The sequence below is a fragment of the Melospiza melodia genome, chromosome 7, assembly GCF_035770615.1.
Source record: "Melospiza melodia melodia isolate bMelMel2 chromosome 7, bMelMel2.pri, whole genome shotgun sequence".
NCBI lineage: Eukaryota > Metazoa > Chordata > Aves > Passeriformes > Passerellidae > Melospiza > Melospiza melodia.
Genome location: NC_086200.1, coordinates 24,953,752 through 24,967,344, shown reverse-complemented (window position 1 = coordinate 24,967,344; position 13,593 = coordinate 24,953,752). Strand labels below are relative to the sequence as shown.

At 52.7% G+C, this 13,593-nt stretch overlaps 1 pseudogene; it reads left to right on the top strand.

The window, feature by feature from the left end:
- The first annotated feature begins 346 nt into the window (after positions 1-346).
- LOC134420900 (hydrocephalus-inducing protein homolog) overlaps positions 347-13,593 on the top strand; it is a 28,583-nt pseudogene continuing 15,336 nt past the window's right edge.

Here is a 13,593-nt window from a genome sequence, read left to right as displayed (position 1 = left end):
ATGTCCCTGCCAGTTCCTGTCCACCTGCTGCAGGAGCCTCAAGCCCATCCCACCAGGCTTGATCTCCTGGCTCTGTCCCCACAGCAAGGTGTGCTGGCCATGGCCATGGCAGGTCCCTGTGCACAGGACACCAGCTGGCAGGAGCTGCACTGTCCCAGCTGCAGGGATTGCTTTTGGAAACTCCTTTCACAGGAGGCACACAACTCTCTACCAAACCTGAACTCAGAGTGAAAACAGACACAGCTCATCACATGTGCTTTCAGCAACCTTGGGACAGAGAGGTGGGCCAGAAAGGGCAGTGCAAAAAAATCCATCCTGTTTCCACAAGTCGCAAAATCATAACTTCATGTCTTTGCTGGAGTTTCTTCACGTGGTGAAGGTCTCCATGGAGAGCTCACCTTACTTCCAGCTGGTGAGCTCCAGCGATGCGTACCGTGCCGTGCCGCCGGGCGCCTCTGCCCCTGTGCGCATCCGCTTCACCCCCAGCAAGAACAGGGTGAGGCTGGAGGAGCCAAAGCACACAATGATCTCCACAGCCATTGTTTTGCCTGCACTCTGGCTCCAGCCCATTGCATGCTGTGGGCTGGCTCCAGGCGTGGGCAGGCAGCCTGCAGCCAGTCACACCTTGGCACTGCTGGCAGGCACTGCAGCAAGGCCTGACAGGCTCTGCTTCCCCTCCCTGCGCATTGCAGAGCATTGCCAAGGGAAGATGCACAGGAAACAGGATGAAAATGACAGAGGGGTGTTGATAGATGTTGGGCCATCTCTAGGTCCAGTGGAAGGGGTTTCATTCTGATGAAAAACACCAGAGGAACAAAGAGGTCAGAGAGCTTTCCTCCTTCCTGGACTGCCAACAGCTTCCCTGCCTGCCCCTGAGCTGGAGCAAAGCCGGTGCTTTGTCACCCCCTCTGTTGTGCAGCCTTGCAGCTGTGCTGTCCCAGAGCACAAGTGAGCATGGCACAGCTGCAGGGCCAGGGCAGAGGATGTGCTGTGCCCGTGAGCCCGGCCTGGCACAGGCACACTGGGCCCTGGGTGCCCTTGGTCAGCAGGAGGTTGCTGAGCTGCAGGGCACTTGGACACCTGCCTGAAGGAGCTGGTGTAGGGCAGGTACAAGCTGCAGGCAGAGCTGTGAGCCCAGAGGCCATGGCAGTGACACTGCTGGGGCTCTGTCTTCATGCCTGTCCCTGTGCTTGCTCTGTCAGCTGGCACCCGTTCCGTGCCAAAGGTGCTTTTGCGGGGAGGTTTGAACAGCAGTGCTGAGGCCCTGGCAAGTCTGATCTCAGTGCTGGGATCTGGAGGGTTCATGTTCTGATCTGGAGGCTTGTTCATACAGAAGGGTTGAGGGCGTGGCATGGAAGGGAGGAAGCCTTGCAGGGAACAAAGAGAGGCCCTTTCCAACAGCATCCTGCTACCTCTTAGCACCGTTCTTCTCCTGACTTGGTTGGACAGGCAAAGTTAGAGGGGAGTTGTGAGGCAACTGATGTTTCTGCACCAGGCCAGAGGTGCAGGATGTCTTTGGGTGCAGCTGTTTTCTCCTCTTCCTTTTGCTGCTTCGAGTCAGTTGAACACTTTGTCCTATTCTCAGACAGTGGGAATATAGAAGCCTAAAGAGCTATGTCCTGTGTTCCCCAGCTCCATGTTGCTTAGAAGGGGCTTAGGAATTCTTTAACATCATTAAAGTTTAGAGTAAAAATGATGGTGGCCTAGGGCTGTTATCTCTATGACCCAAGTGACACAAGAGCTGAATGCCACTGAGACAGATTTTGCAAAGTGCACTGGTGCCTTTAAAATGTGACATAGTAGTAGAACTTAGTGTTCATGTGAGGGTGCAATAGGTAAATTGATGCCCTGGAAGGGGTATAGGAAATGGTTTTTCTTCTGCCATGGGGATGGCACTAAATGTCCTGTGCTGAGCCAGTTTCTTTTCCTGCAGGATTATTGCCACGAGCTGGTGTGCCTCACTGCAAGGGAAAGGATCGTTGTGCCAATTCGGGCCATTGGTGCCCGAGCTGTGCTGAACTTCCCTGCCCAGCTGGACTTCTCCAAGTGTCCAGTCAAGGTCAGCACCCAGCAGACTCTGCTGGTGCGCAATGTCGGTGCCCGGGCAGCTCGGTACCAGCTGAGAACCCAGAGGTGAGGCAGCTCATCTGTCCCTGTGCAAACACCTTTGGGTGAGAGCGGAGTTGGGAAAGAGCTACAGAAGGAACCAAGCACCGGATCTGCTGCCCTGCAGCCTGGCTGGAAGTGAGCAGGATGGAAGGCATCTGCTCTTGCTTTCAGTGGCCTTGGAGCTTTCTGTGTCCCAGATTTCCTGGAGGCTGCTGGAACATGTTGGGAGCCGGCTTGCACCCTGCTGAGCACAAGCAGCTTCTGAAATGCTTCCTCAGCACTGTCAGCCAAACAGAGCCATTCTCTGGGAGGCCACAGGCACGTGGCTTTGCAGTGGTCCTGGAGGGGACCTCTGGAAATCATCTGAGCAAACACACTGCTCAAAGCAAGAGTAGTGTCTGGGGGTTGCAAGGTGCCATTGGGAGACATGGACCTGTCTTTAGATGCCATACAAGAAAACAAACATGTCAATGGACCTAGTTATAAAAGCAGAAGAAAACAACCTTTTAAAACCCCCTCCATACCTTATCTTTTCTGCCTGTCAGGTGCAGTAGTGATTCATTGAGAGGATGGATCTAACAGGATGAGAAGTGTCTTAAGGAGCAGCTCACAATTAACAGAGAAAAGCCCAAAATTTAGCTTTCCAGGCCCATCTCTTGACAGCGATTTTAATTTGGTTCTTACAGTGTCAGGGATGTCTCCTTCACAGCTCTTCTAGCTGTGGGCTCAGGGAACAGTTTAGTGGTGTTGGCTGAAATTCAGAGGAGTTAAGTTTAGCTGTGGAGCTTGTGTCTTTGGGTCTTGGGGAGCCAGGTGTGTGTGAGAGATGACTGCTACAGCAGGAACAGAGGAGTCTGGTGGGTAGAGCCCAGGGATGGAGGCGATGCGGGGGCTGATTTGCACTCAGTTTTTCAGTCCTGACAGCTGAGTCCTGAACTTGGCTGGATCCTCTTCTCCTGATAATTTGAAAAGAAGAAGACACCTTGTATCTCAGGCAAGCCCTGAAGTCATCCCTGGAATGTTATTCCCATCCTGCCACCTGAAGGCAGGAGCATGTAACATGGGGCAGGAGTGGGAAGGGAATGGAATGGAAGGTAGTGCTGAAGCCTGGCCAGGGATTCCCCTAACTGGCAGCTTCTCTATTGCAGTGAAATTTCTGGCCAAAGACTAAGAACAGAATGCTGTGCCTTGCCCCCAGCAGGCCCTGATCCCCCCAGCCCCAGCAGAGCTGCAGCAGTGCTGGCATCAGCCCCGGGGCAGATGCAGGAGCACGAGCACTGATCTGGCTCTGGGGCTGCTGGGGCCTTGTCTTTCCTCCCCTCCCTCCAAAGTCTCACGTCCTGCACATGAACATTGCTGGCCCAAGGCTTCTCCATCAGCCAGCAGTGATGTTCTCACCAGTGGCAATGGGAACAGGTCAGCCCATAATTACAGCAAGAGGTCCTTAAGGAGCAGAACCTGAAGCGAGTTCATCAGCTGTTACTACTGACATGAACAAAGTTCAGCTTGCCAGATGTTCTCTTTGTTTTTGTGTGTGATGCATTCATCAGCAAAGTCCCCAGAACACATTTGATGTGACAGATTGACCAGCAACAAAGCACCAAGGCCAGGAACTTTTGTTTCCTCACTGGGGCTGTAGAAGGGCACCAAGCCCAGCAGCTGCTGGGCAGAAGCACATTTCCCCTGAGCTGTCCCTGAGCATCAAAGCACAGAGTCTTGTGTTTGTCAGGCAAGAGCTGTTTACCTGGTGACTAAATCCTGATTGCTCCTGTTAAATCCAAAGTGCACCAACGCATCTGCATCATTATTTCCAACACATTGCACAGAGTTTCTCTGCTGGGCCAAGCAAACAGTTACCAGCCTGCATGACAGCCCAGAGTCCCAGACTGCATTGCTGGTAAACACACAGAAACCTCCGGTTCTGCCTCCTTGATGTGCTCCTGCTCATGGTGCTTCATTTAGCTGGGATTGGACCCTTCAGACTGTAAATGGCATTGTCCTTTTGGGTTTCCATGTCACTGTATTGCTCTAATCTGCATTTGCACTCTTTCAGAGTTTTGATTACTCCTTTTCTTAGAGCAGCTTTCATTGAAATGCTTAGAAAAGTTGCCCTTTTTCGGCTAAATCATGAGGATTTCAAATTAAAATAAACCAAAGAAGCACACTGCAAATTCAACAGGAACTATTCTTTGGTCTTCAGGGAAAAGTTCCTTCTCCCTGTCTGATTGCTAGGCTGTAATCTCCCAGGACAGGGAGTGCCCTACCATTTGCATCTCTTGAGATGCGATTTATAGGCAGTACGAAAAGAGAAATTCCTGAGGCAGTCAGTGTCAAGTTGTGCATGCAAATAGCTCTGAACCCTCTCTGTGCTTTCACAAACCATTCTCTGATGGGATTGCTGGCAGTGGGAGCCTTGAGCCTCATTGCAGAGAGCTGGATGCAGAGTATGGGGAGCTGAGGCCCTTTAACCCCCAGGATCTTGTCAGCAGTGGCTCAGTGGCTGTTTGTGATCCTGTCTGTTCTGTCTCTTGTGCTGCCTGTGCTTGGTTTGCTCCCTGCTTGCCCAAGGGAGCTGCAGGGAGCTGCAGTGCAGCAGGAATCTCATGGCCAGGCGTCCCCAGGCCTGACCCCTCTCTCTGTGTTGCAGTCCTTTCTCCGTGGTGCCGGCCACAGGAGCTCTGGGCGCTGGTGACACCGTGCAGGTGACAGTGGCATTTCACCCGCTGGCCAGCGGTGCCCATTGCGGCTCCCTGGCCGTGTGCTGCAGCTCAGGTGAGTGCTGGGCCCTGCAGGGCACAGGACAGTTCTGCACGTGGCTCCCTGCTGTCCCATCCCCTGCATTGCCTCCAGAGGTGCCTCCCCTGTTCAGCCTTACCCCAAAGCAAACTGAGAACTGCTTGGTGTTTAGGGGCTTGAGAAAGGCAAAGATTTTTGACTGCTGTTTTGCTGGGACTTGCTGAGTGGAGGAAGGAGGAACTCTGATTCTCCACTACCATGTGGCTATGCCTGGGTGAAGTTTTATTTGATTCCTGGGCAGTGCTGTAGGTGAGGTCTCCATCAGACTCTCTCCAATGCAATGGATTTCTTGCACACCTCTGTCCCATATGCTGCTTCTCCACTGGCTTGTCACAGGCCCTTTTTCTATGTGGCCCTTACACATAGATGTAGTTTCTGCCTAACAACATTTTCAGGCCCTCAAGTTCCTTTTTTGTGACAAATCAAAACAAATTTTTCCCTGTCCCCATTTCCCAGGCTGTTCAAGCTGTTGCAAACCTCTCACGTCTATCTCCCATTTGATTTCTAGACTGAGGGATCCCATTCAGTCTTAATGTAGAAACTGCTCTGTACTCACTAATCTTTCCTTTGTCCCTTTCTTATTTGATTTGAAATGCTCCAGCTTGGTTGTTCAGATAAGAACAGTGTAAAATATTTAAAGGCTGATGTGGCTGTGGATTTGGACAGGGAGATGATTTTCACGGTGCTCATTCTGTAGTGGTTTGTCAAATTACAGAGCCAGGCTGGTTGTGTTTCCTCACCTGTGTCCCCTCCTGCTGTGGGCTGTCACTTCACTTGTTCCTCTGGGCCTCCTTTTGCTGCCCACCTGCCCCCAGGCATATTTGCTGGTCAGCAAGAAGGGATCCAAGGGATCAGGAGAGACAGGAGTCTCCTGGGATGTCTGGAGAGAGCCTGGGCAAGGCAGGACTGAGCAGGGCTCCTCAGCCCTGTCACCTGAAGGACTTGGATGCAGAAATCCTGGTGATCTGAGTGGGTCACCGGAGCACATGGACCAATCTCCCTGTCCATCCTGTCCCCTTGGGGCCAAATCTCTACAAACACCCTCAGAAATAAGGTGTTTTAGGAGGTGCCCAGGACATCCTCACGCTGTACACACAGAGCTGAAGGATGTGATCAAGGGAGTGGTCCACAGAACTGCTCCTTCAGCGCAAAACTGGGACACTTTCTTCTGTGCCCTGTGCTTTGCTCTGTTCCTTGTGCTTCCATCAGCCAGTGAGCTGAGCAAAGACTCCCCTTTGCTTTGTTCCAGGTGAAGAAAGAATCCACACAAAGCTCCAGGGAGAAGCTGTAGATGTCAACGTTGGGCTGAGCACAAATTCCGTGGAGTTTGACAAGACTTTCACCACCATGTCAAGCCACAGAACCCCGTTCATTGAAAACAGGAGTAACATCACAGCCCACTTCCAGTGGAAGGCTTTTGCTACTGAGGAAGAAGAGAATGAAGAGAAGAGGAGGTTGGTTTGAAAGATGCATTTCAGTGAGATACAGGCCCAAGACTGAAACTAACGAGTGGCCTCAGGGGATGTTGGTGCTTTTGAATGGTTTAGGCCAAGTGAACCATTCCTGGCACTGGGGTGTGTGTCCCTGGGCTTCAGGAGCTCAGCACTCAGCATTCCAGGTCATGGAATTTTGGGATGGCATTTTGGGAAGGAAAGCTTGATTGTGATGACCGGATTTCCTCAGGTTCTAATTGGGCTCTTGTCTCTCTAATCTTCTTTCTACATGACCTGGCAACATCCTTAGACATTTCCTGAGTTGCCTCTTTCCAAAGGTGATACACCCTATTTTTTCCCCTTAGTTCCTTCAAAAGCTCCTTGCCCATGCGGGCTGCTAGTGTGTCCCTGTGCTGCTGTCAGAGAGGTTTTGTGCTCTCAGAGCAGAGAGGATTTTTTGTGAGAGAAGATAGTGCAGGATCCTTTCCCTCTCAGGACATTCTAGTGCCGTGCACTGGGATGGGATCCAAAAAGCTCTGGCTCATGAAAAGGTCTCTCCAGGAGTTTGCTGTCTCCCTCCTGCACAGCAAAGTTCCTTCCCCTCTCAGAGCCTCTGTTTTCATGCATATTGCATATAAAAACTTGAATGTCCCCGAAGGGATTCGGTGCCTGAATTCATCAATTTCCTGTGGAAGTGCTCTGGGATGCTCTTGTGAAAGGCAGAGGAGGGAACGGGGCAGGTCCAAAATGGAAGAAACAAAGAGTGATGCTGGTAACACGTAGCTGCAAGCCAGCTTTGTCTCCCCTTGCCAGGGAAATGCTGCAGTGGGTGCTCTGTGATCTTTCTGTGCCCCCCCGAGCAGCTCAGTGGGAGGAAAAGCCACTTGAAATGGCTGGTTGATTCTCCCTCAGCTGTGGCAGAGGCTTTGAGGCAGGAGGCTCTCTGGAGGGATGCTGGCTTTGCAAACCTCTGCTGAGCTTGCAAGGGTGGAGTGAAACTCCCTGCTGGGCCGGGGAACAGCAAGTTGTCCTCTGATCCCTGTGGGACCCTCGTGGCTTGGGCTCAGCCTTTGCTGGGGAGCTGCTGCTGCTGCTCCTCCCCAGGTGCTTTGCTCTCCTGCGCTGACACTTCTCTCTGCAAATCTGTGGCTCATGAAACCATCTGCTGGCCTTGTCTCTCCCTGGGGCTGCAGGCAGTGTTTGCTGCGGCCGCCCAAAGAGGTGTCCCAGGAAAACTTCCCAGAGGAGAAAGAAACAGAGAAGGTGAAGGGCTTTTGTGGAGATCACAGTGCCCTCCTGAGCAGCATGGACCAGGAGAAGATGGCAAAGGTGCAGGAAGACCCCATGCTGTTCTCTGATGACATTTTTTTCCTTGAGCCAATGGTAAGTGATAGCTGAGAACATTCTCTTCCTCCTCCGCCTCCTCCTCCTCCTCCCACCCTACTCCCTACACCCACCCCTTCCCCGGCTGCGGTCACTGGGCAGATCCTCAGCTGGCTCCATGTGCTGGCAGGGAGGACATGGAGTTTCTGGTGAGGCTGCAGGGCTCGCTGCTGAAAGCATTTGTGCCCTGCAGGCTCCAGGCAGGGCTGGGAGCCTGACAAAGCCCAGCTCTGCTGCCAGGCTCGAGCTCAAGGCACTGCCTGCGTGTCCTGTCAGTGTCCCAGGGAGCAGTTCTTGTAGGCAGGGGCTCCCCCCACACGTGGGGCTCAGCAGAGGCTGTTGGAGCACTGCCAGCTCACACACTGACCTGAAGCTTGCAATTGTTCTCTGGCAAAAGGAGGCCAAATTCAGCCCAAGGTTAATGACAGAAATGCCATCCCCTCCTGTAACCATGCCTTGCACTATTTCTGAGTGTCCCTTCCAGTGTCATCTGTGAGCCTGGACACCAGGGTGGAAGGCTGAAATGGGCCTTTGGAGTTGTCCTGCACACAGGGACAGAAAACCTTTTCCTTTTCTGGTGATGCAAGCAAACTGCCACATGCTCCCATCGACCAGAGCCTTTATTCTGAGTACTGGCATTGTGAGAGATGATGAATGCCTGGTGTCTGCACAGTGGAACACCCTTCTCATCTTGGAGTAAACCCTACAATAATCCCAGCCTCTGCTTTCTTTCAGTACAGGTTAAACTAATATTTTTATTTCTAAGGAAGGGGATCATGTTCTCTTCTTGGTTACAGCTATGGTCCATCTAAGGCCAAGAGCCAGCAGGGCACAGTGGCAGTTGCATCCCACTGTAGCTGACAGCAGCATGATGTGCCCAAGAGCTTGTGTCAGAGCAGCAGGAATATTGTGGAGAGTGGGAGCTGATCAGCTGAGCATTGAGAGCTGTGTTGGGCTGGGTTTGGAGTGTTTCCTTGGCTCCTTGTGCTGTTCACTCATCAGTGATACTCTAAACAAAGGCTTACAGGAGGGTGGTGAAAAGAAGCAATGTGAAGTTTGCAGAGCAATGTTTTGCTGTCTCTTTCTGCTGCAGGAGGGAGAAATTGGGCCGAATTGTTTGGCTGAAATGAAGGTGACCTTCAAACCCCTGGAAGCACTGGAGTATGGAAGTGTGGCTTACTGCAGCATCTCAGGTGCAGCTCCTTTGCCCTGCCTCTCTCCCCCTCAGTGAAGCCATGGTGCCAGCCTGAGCCCACGGGGCTCCCATGGAAGTGCTGGGAAGGGTCCCTGGTCAGCAGGGCAGTGCTGGCACATCCCCCCTGGCCCTGCAGCTCCCAGGGATTCTCCCGTGCCAGGCCAGGGCTCAGAATGCTGTGTGTGCCTGAGTGATCCCAGAACAGCCCAGGCAGTGCAGGGAGAGGTTTTCATGCCATGGCTTTGCCAGCATTCCCTCAAAGGCCAGAGAGCTCCAGAGCAGAACAGCTTTAGTGAACAAGCACTCAGCCCCTGCAGGTGCCTGGCCTCCAGGATGGCTCCATTTGCCATGGATCCATCATCAGGAAGCAGGAGCTGAGTTAGAAATGGGCTCCCTGAGCCTGGACCACCTCCCAGTGCCCAGACAGCAGCAGAGCAGAGGGGGCTGAGCCCCACTGAGCCCGGGCTGTTGGTAGAGGGAGCAGCCTTGGCCAGCAGCTGCTTCTCTCCCTGTGTGGCAGTTGTCACCTTGCAGCTCTCAGTCTGTGGCAATAGAACACAGTGCTGAGTGTCACAAGGGGAGCACTTGGGCAACAAAGTCCTGTGCTCCTGGGCCAGGGAGTTTGGGAATTGCCAAACTCTGTAGGAGCTTTGTGCCTGCACTGAATGGCTTTCAAAGCTCCTCTAGGTGCATGGGAAGGAAACCACAGAATCACAGTATGGTACGGATGGAATGGACCTTAAAGATCATCTAATCCCAAGGCCCCTGCCATGGGCAGGGACACCTCCCCCTAGAGCAGGGAGCTCCAAGCCCCATCCAGCCTGGCTTGGAACACTTTCAGGGTGGAACCTCCACAACATCCCTGGGGAACCTGCTCCAGTGCCCCACCACCCTCACAGGAAAAATTTCTTCCCTAATATCTCACCTAAATCTCCTTTCTCTCCATTTGTACCCATTACTCTTTGACCCATCACTACAGGCATCAGAGATGTTTTAAACTCAGCAAACTGGTGGCTCAAATTGAAAAGCAGCCCAGGGAATGGGTTAGAAATTGCAAGTCAGCCTCAGGGGATATGTCCTGAGGGAAGAGAAGGGTCCATATCTTCTCCTGCAGCATCAGGAGCTGGTTGCATCCAGCTCAGAGTCAGGGACTAGCACTGAGGCAGCCTGGAAAATCCAGTGTAGCAGAGGGAATGATTGTACTGCAATGGACATCTCTCCCCAGGCCGTGAGAGCAGGCTGCCCCTGCAGCTCAGAGGGGAAGGCCAAGGAGCCTTGGTTGAACTCAGCTCTCCTACTCTGAACATTGGGAATGTTTTCATCAACACCTCCCATGTCTGTGAGGTGAGCAGCAGGGCTTGGGATGGATCCTGATGGCTCCTGAAGCAGCAGCAAGCCTGGTGCAGCTGTGGACTTGCTGCCAACCTGGGCAGCTGTGAGCAGGGAATATTTGATGGACTGCTCAAATCTGGGGGGTCACAAAGGTGTGTCAGTTGTTCCTGAAGCCCCAGTCCCTTCTTTTGGGCAGCCTTCCTTAGGGATCAGCTGGGAGGCTTCCTGCAAAACAACCCCTTGGCACATGAAACCAACACTGTCTCCCAAAGCTGCATGTTCAGAGGCTTGTGTGGCAGTGCCAGACACAAGGCACCTTTGGACTGGGCTCTGCAGAAGCAGCTGCAACAAACTGGCTGCCTTTGAGCTTCAGCCCACTGCCAACAGCTCCCAGCCAAGTGTCTTCTGCTTATTGCTGCAATCACAGGAAATCCTTGGGAGTTCTCTCCCTTGCTGACCAGTCCCTCTGCACACTTCAGCCTCGGTGCATCTCTGGCTCTAGAAAGAGAAAAGTGTTCCTGGGAATAAAGCAAAGGGGTTTTCTACCTATTTGCCTCTCCCCCAGTAGAGTCAAGCTTGCAAAACTTCATGAAGCACTGCATCATGGCAGACACTTTCAAAAGCCTGGCTGTGGATGGGAAAGACACGCTGAGTTTTCTCACCAAAAGATGGTGTTGTTTTGATGCTGATGCCTCATTCTCAAGGTATTGTTTTCATGGTCTGGGAAAAGGTGAATGAGCAGATGGTGCTGTTGGAGCTGTGCTCACTGGGGCAGCAGCAGCTCTGGGGTGATTCCCTAGGCAGCTGCAATCAGCCCACGTTGCTCTCAGCGCCAGCTCTCAATGCGCTTGGTGCTGCTGAGCAGAGGGGCACTGCTCTGTGTCCATGGGATAAGCCCAAGGTGACTGCAGTTCTGTGGAGTTGCCACTGCTCTGCATGAAAACCCAAAGGCAGAACTTGTCCTGTTGTCTCTTTGGACTTGTGCCATTCAGCAGCACAAAGCATCTTCTGCCTTTTCTGGGTGTTCATTGCATCATTAGACAATAACTCACAAGAAGGGAAGATTCCACACGTATTTCCATTTTGCTTTCTTGCTGCTGCAGGTGAAACTGATGAACCAAGGAGCTATTGATGCTCCCTTCACCTGTCTCCCTTCAGCCACCAACCTGGGCTTGCTCTTCAAGTTTGCCCCCGAGGAGGGCATCATTGCAGCAGGTGGGAGCCAGGTTGTGCAGATCTCCTTCAGAGCCACCGTGCTGGGGAGCTTTGAGGAGGAGTTGCAGTTCAGTGTGGCTGGATCTCCTAGGCCTGCCATCCTGACCATCAAGTAAGGACCCTGGGAGCTGGGTGGGCACATCTGTAGCTGTCTCTGGGACATCCCCCACCTGCCTCCTTTTGGGGTGGAGCAGAGGAAAAAGGTGTTTCCTGAGGTCTGAATCTCTGCTCTGCCGCTGGGTTGCTTTAGTGTGAGGCGGCCTCCTGCCCTGTGTGGTAGCCGGGAGCTGGAATGACTCCTCCCTGCAGGGATCTCCCTGTGCCTTGGGCCATGGCAGGCAGTGGTATGGATCAGCTTTGGGCAGCAGCTACTCTGGGATGTCCCAGCTGAACACCCAGCAAGGCCCTCAGGGCTTTGCAGATGGGCCAGCCTGGCTGATTCTGCAGCAGCAGCAGTGTTTGTAAAACCTTGTGTGAATACTCCGTGCCAGATGGGCAGCAGCAGCCTCAGCTCACCTCTCATGGCCATGCTGTGGGGCACAAGCTGTGCCCCCAGCTCCTGTGCACAGAGGGCTCTGGTGCCTCCTTTGCACAGCCAGCAAAGCGCTGATGTGGGAGTCAGGAACTGTGCCAAGGACTTGGGCACCATCCCGTGGGCTGGTGCCATGGCAAGAGACAATCCTGGCCCAGGCACAGGGAGAAGGGCGGATCATAGGGGAGGCAGAGCTCAGTGCTCAGCACCACAGCAGCGTGAGGCCTTGTCCCTGCCAGCCTGAGCCATGTGCTGCAGGATAATGGAGTGGAAGCAGGAGAGCTGATGCTGGCTGCTCTGCAGCTTTGGAGCTGGGCTGCTGCTCTTGGGCGGCACTGGCTCAAGGCAGTGAAGAAATGAAAGCAATCTGCACTGGATGATACCAATGAGATAAGGGAGATGGGTAGAGAAGAACAAGGAAGTTATTCCTTAGCAAGAGAAAAGTGGTGAGCAGGTGTGCCCATAGTGGAGAAACAATGATGCTGCCTTTGTTTTTGGAGGAAAAGTGCTGCTTTTTACATTTGGAAATCAAGAGGTAACCTTTCACCATCAAATAATTGATTCTCCTCTGTCCCTCCCCCAAAATGGCCATGGGGTGTTTGTGCATAAGCAGCTTTCTCCTTGAGCAGGGGCAGGTGTCTCTTGTTGAGATGTGCAGAGCAGAGCCAGGGGCAGTCCTGTGAGTACAATAGAGGACACAGTTCACTGGTTCTTGATTTTGAACCAAAAGGCAGAGTGGGCACTGATTGGCATCAACCATGAAATCAACTGGTGAATGTTGTGCAGCTTCAAGTGCTGATTTCAGTGGATGTTGGTGGCTTTTGGAGTGTGTCTGCTGAGTTCAAGGGCAGGTGAGGTGCTGTGCTAGATTCAGGACAGCCAAGTTTGGTTGTTGAAGCTCTTGCTCTTGGCTGTGCCAGCTGGTGCACTGCTGACAAGCTGGTCCTTTCCTGTAGGATTCATCTGTGCCCTGGGTAGAACTGTTGCTGCTCTTTTCAGAGGATGTTTGGGAATGCCCTGGATTCGTGTCTCAGAACAGTGTCTGTAATGATTGTGTGGGTCAAACTCTCTTGAGAAAGCTCCTCCATGGGAACAGCAGTTGCAGCTCAGAAGGAGCAAAGCAGGGAAGCTGTGGCTGGAAGGGCTGCTTACAGAAGTTAGTGGGGACACCTTGATGTCCATGCCATTGCAGATGGGGAAACTGAGGCACGGAGCCATGTCTGGGTGTGTGTTCAGGGTCCTTCATGGGACCCCCAGCAACCCCGTGAGACAGAGTAAAGATCCATTCTGAATTAGGTGAAGTGTCTAAGAGAGGTGAAAAGTCTGTGAGGCCAAAGCTGAAGCAAGAACTCGCATGCCGAGACAGCAAGGAGACAGAGAAAGAAAAACAGAAAAGACCTGAAGGTCGATTTGCCCCTGACTTAGAAATTCCTTTGATAAAGAAGAACTGGTGCTAAATGTCACACGGAATGAATATGTATGAACTTATTGTTAAACTGTATGCATATGCATTTGGAAGGGGGATAAAAGAAGACTCGAGGTCTTCAGAAGTACGCATGCCTTGTTGGGGGACTTGCGTCCGGCGCGTGCCGTAAATA